Here is a 4,032-nt window from a genome sequence, read left to right as displayed (position 1 = left end):
TTAGACATTCAGGCAAAGCTTTATTTAGATCACCAAAAACAAGGCTTTATAGAAAAATAACTTGTAACAAGCAAATGTATAGTTGCAAATTTTCTTTTGCCAGCAATATCAATTCCCTTTAAAATATTTGGGGACTACTTTGCAGTATCCAAGCAAAACTAAAAATTTGTGGGACAGAGTTGCTCAGCCTCATCACAAGAATGAAAACAGTTTGCAAAACGATTTTGTTTAATGCTAACAAATAACTAAAAGACATGGTCACTGCTAACAAGTACCTTTGTCTACTGAAACAGCCCAACCTAAGCACGTGTTTATGAAAGATTCATTGTGAACATAGCTGCTGTTTTCCTGCCATCACAGATCACGTGTATGGTGGCAAGGGTTAAATGTTGGAGACCATCGAGGCACCCAGGAGGTAATCCTTAACAGAAATAACTACAGTAGATAAGCAACTCAAACAAATGGACCCGTCTCTGCCAGAGCCCCCCAGGGTGTCACATTTGCTTTCTGTGTAAAGAAGGTCCACCGACTCTGTAGTTCTTTACTGGGAACCAAGAGATTAAGAAGCTGTTCTAGGACCATCAAAACCTTAATAAATCGCCCTGGGGTTCTTCCTGCTGTAGTGCACTTCACAGGCAGCAACATAGGCAGACTCTGGGAAGAAGTCATCATGGTACTCTGCTAAAAACCTCAGAAAGAGATCAAAGTGCTTCAGTAAAGCCTTCAGGTTCTTCTCAGAAAAGGATATCTTTCCAAGGATTTCAGGAAGTTTCACAAACAAACGCAGCAAGTGTTGCGCCCCATAAATGTAAGAGGGTGGAGGTGGTTGGTCACCTGGAGGATAACTATCAGGTACAAGTTTCCAGGAGAGGACCTCATTTATTTCTTTGGTTCTTCTGCCTTCAAAGCCAGCAAACACTGCACTCCCTTCCTTGCTAGGGGTCAGAGGAACAGGCGAGGATGATCTGCTATGAACAGATGTCTTCTCTTCCAGGTACAGGAATAGCTTGGGCATGCTGGCGGACATATCCTGCTGCCGGCGCTTGGGCTGAGGCGAGGCGCTGCTCTCGGACAGCCTGTCGCAATTGGCAGAGTGGCGCGTGGACCGCCTCAGGGACTGTAAGGCTTCCGGCTCGGCTTTGCGCCTTTTGGGGGTGGTTGGTTCACCTGAGTTTGGCTGACTCTCTGTGGACTGTGGTGTGGATGGATTCAACAAAGGTGGACTTGGAGAGAGCTCCTCCTGGTTCCTATTATTGTTTGTGGTACTTTCCTTAATGGGAAGAAACAATTTGGACGAAGTCACCTTTTTATATTGAACACGTTCGTATGGATAGAGCAAAACCAATGGGAGAGTGTAATCAAAGGTTATTCTTAATCCATCCACCATCTCCTTACAAAGGTCAACGTTCTTTTCTGCTGGGATATAATGCACATTCATGTTGGCATGTGGCATAGCATGATAGTGACGAGGCCTCTCATTGGCTGAAAAGGCTGCATTGATAGCAAAATGCTTCATGTATGATTCCAAAATAGTTATGATGTTGGTCTGGCACGGAACTTTCACTAACCGTTTCCTCCTGTTGATATAGTAACAATCATCCTCAAGCTTCTTCTTCAGAATTTCAGGGATTTCTATAGTTACTGTTCTTTCTTCCATTTCCTTTTTTTCTGCGTGCAGCCCTGGTCCTTCACTTCAGACTTTCAGTATCTTTTTCTTCACTTATTTCTCCGTTCTTTTCTTCACTGTCAGAGGAACTGTTTATTGAGTTTTCTTCGTTTTCATCTTTCTCGTCAGCAGGGAGGCTTTTAAGACAGAGTCCACCCCAGGTAACCTGTCGTGCTTCCTCTTTCTTCCTGTGCTTCTCAGGCGAGCTACAGCCTTTTTGGCCAATTTCCGCCGTAATCTCCGATTTTCATCGGCGTCACGGACATGATCCTCTGCTGCTCATCTATCCCAACTTCTGTTCCAACCATTAAAATGGATCAGATATTCTGGGATCTTTCTGCCTTTTTCGTCTTTCCCAACAAAAACATCGACGATTTTTGGCATCGTAGAGCACTCGTGCCTTGGTGGGGTCAAGCTCGAAGCACGGCGCTTTCTTCCCTGAGAGGGCGTGAGAATGCCGTCGCTCCCGCTCACTTGCTCTTCGTGACTGAGGGCACGGCTCCGCGGTGGGCGGAGCGTGCGCGGTGGGGGAGGGGAGGTCCAGGGAGACATTTTCTAATGTTTATATCTAGAGAATGGAGAAGTTACTAAATGTAACTTTATACAGACTTAAGACAGACTTATAATTCTGTGCTAGTAAACAAATTGGAAATGAATGTAAAATTGATTTACAGGGGAAAAAAAAGTCTTGTGTAACAACAGCAACAAAAATTCTTGTGTAACTTGTGACAGCTAACCAGATGGGCTTGTTTCATTCTTTCAGAAACTGGTCTTGAGATAAGAATTTGGTTTTCATAAAGGCTCTAGTAAAGTGTTTTAGTAATAATCATACAACCTCCATTTATATGAAGTCAATACCATAGGCAATTGATTTGATGTATTAAATATTAAAATATTTTAATAAAACAGGAAACACGAATGATATTGTTAAAATCACTGATAAAAATATTTACAAAAATACAGTTTTCACAATAATGAATTATTAATTTTAAAAAGATGTTTCCATTTTACCTTCCTAAGCTAAACTTGGGGTAAAATATTTTTTTTTCCTTTTTTTTTTTTCAAGAGATGCCTTGATATAATGAAATGCCAGGTTTGGTGGGGAAGAGGGGACATAACACTGAGTATCAATTTCAGCTCCCACAACTCACTAGCTCTGTGACTCTGGGCAAGTCGCTTACCCTACATGCAGCCTTGTAAGGTTACTCGTTTATAAAACGGGTGATAATAGCTACCTTATTAACTAAATACATAGATGTGGAATTGCTAGGTCCTATGATGGCACCCCACTCCAGTACTCTTGCTTGGAAAATCCCATGGATGGAGGAGCCTGGTAGGCTGCAGTCCATGGGGTCGCTAAGAGTCAGGCATGACTGAGCAACTTCACTTTCACCTTTCACTTTCATGCATTGGAGAAGGAAATGGCAACCCACTCCGGTGTTCTTGCCTGGAGAATCCCAGGGATGGCTGAGCCTGGCGGGCTGCCGTCTATGGGGTCGCACAGAGTCAGACACAACTGAAGCGACTTAGCAGCAGCAGCAGCATCACAAGGCTATGGTTTTTCCAGTCTATGGATGTGAGAGTTGGACTGTGAAGAAAGCTGAGCACCGAAGAATTGATGCTTTTGAACTGTGGTGCTGGAGAAGACTCTTGAGAGTCCCTTGGACTGCAAGGAGATCCAGCCAGTCCATTCTGAAGGAGATCAGCCCTGGGATTTCTTTGGAAGGAATGATGCTAAAGCTGAAAGTCCAGTACTTTGGCCACCTCATGCGAAGAGTTGACTCATTGGGAAAGTCTCTGATGCTGGGAGGGATTGGGGGCAGAAGGAGAAGGGAACGACAGAGGATGAGGTGGCTGGATGGCATCACTGTCTCGATGGACGTGAGTCTGAGTGAACTCTGGGAGTTGGTGATGGACAGGGAGGCCTGGCGTGCTGTGATTCATGGGGTCGCAAAGAGTCAGACACGACTGAGTGACTGAACTGAACTGAACTGATGATAAGCATATGTTTAAGATGATAAGAAATTGCCGAATTGTTTTCCAAAATGGTTTTTACTGTACCTAATTTTTAAAGGAAGAAAAGACTGACTCTTTGAATTCTATATATCCACTAGCTTAGAGAATCAAATAACTTTCCCATCAATGCAGGAACTGTCCAGGTAGTGCATGGAGAGTATGAATGGAGCGGGAATACAGGAAACCTGGCTTGTAAAATTGCCTATTCCATCTCACTGCTGAGTCTGATCTCCTGTGTCCCTCAAAAACACATGCTTCTTCAGGCTTTAGGCCCTTTTCTGCTCTAGTTATAGAACCATAGATAGAAGCAGGAAGAGCTTAAGCTATTTCAAGGAAATTTTGATATTACT

At 43.5% G+C, this 4,032-nt stretch overlaps 1 pseudogene across 1 annotated transcript; it reads right to left on the bottom strand.

The window, feature by feature from the left end:
- Positions 1-3,774, bottom strand: LOC147377935 (MSL complex subunit 3 pseudogene; annotated as a pseudogene). Its single transcript, XR_015142895.1, has one exon. The product of XR_015142895.1 is annotated as an MSL complex subunit 3 pseudogene (transcript).
- Between the last annotated feature and the right edge of the window lie 258 nt (positions 3,775-4,032).

This window comes from Bos grunniens, chromosome 2, assembly GCF_055505025.1.
Source record: "Bos grunniens cultivar Pamir isolate PY7600 chromosome 2, Bosgru_T2T1.0, whole genome shotgun sequence".
In the NCBI taxonomy this organism is placed as follows: Eukaryota; Metazoa; Chordata; class Mammalia; order Artiodactyla; family Bovidae; genus Bos; species Bos grunniens.
The sequence above is the reverse complement of the archived record's forward strand: the minus strand, read 5'-3'. Positions and strand labels throughout refer to the sequence as shown.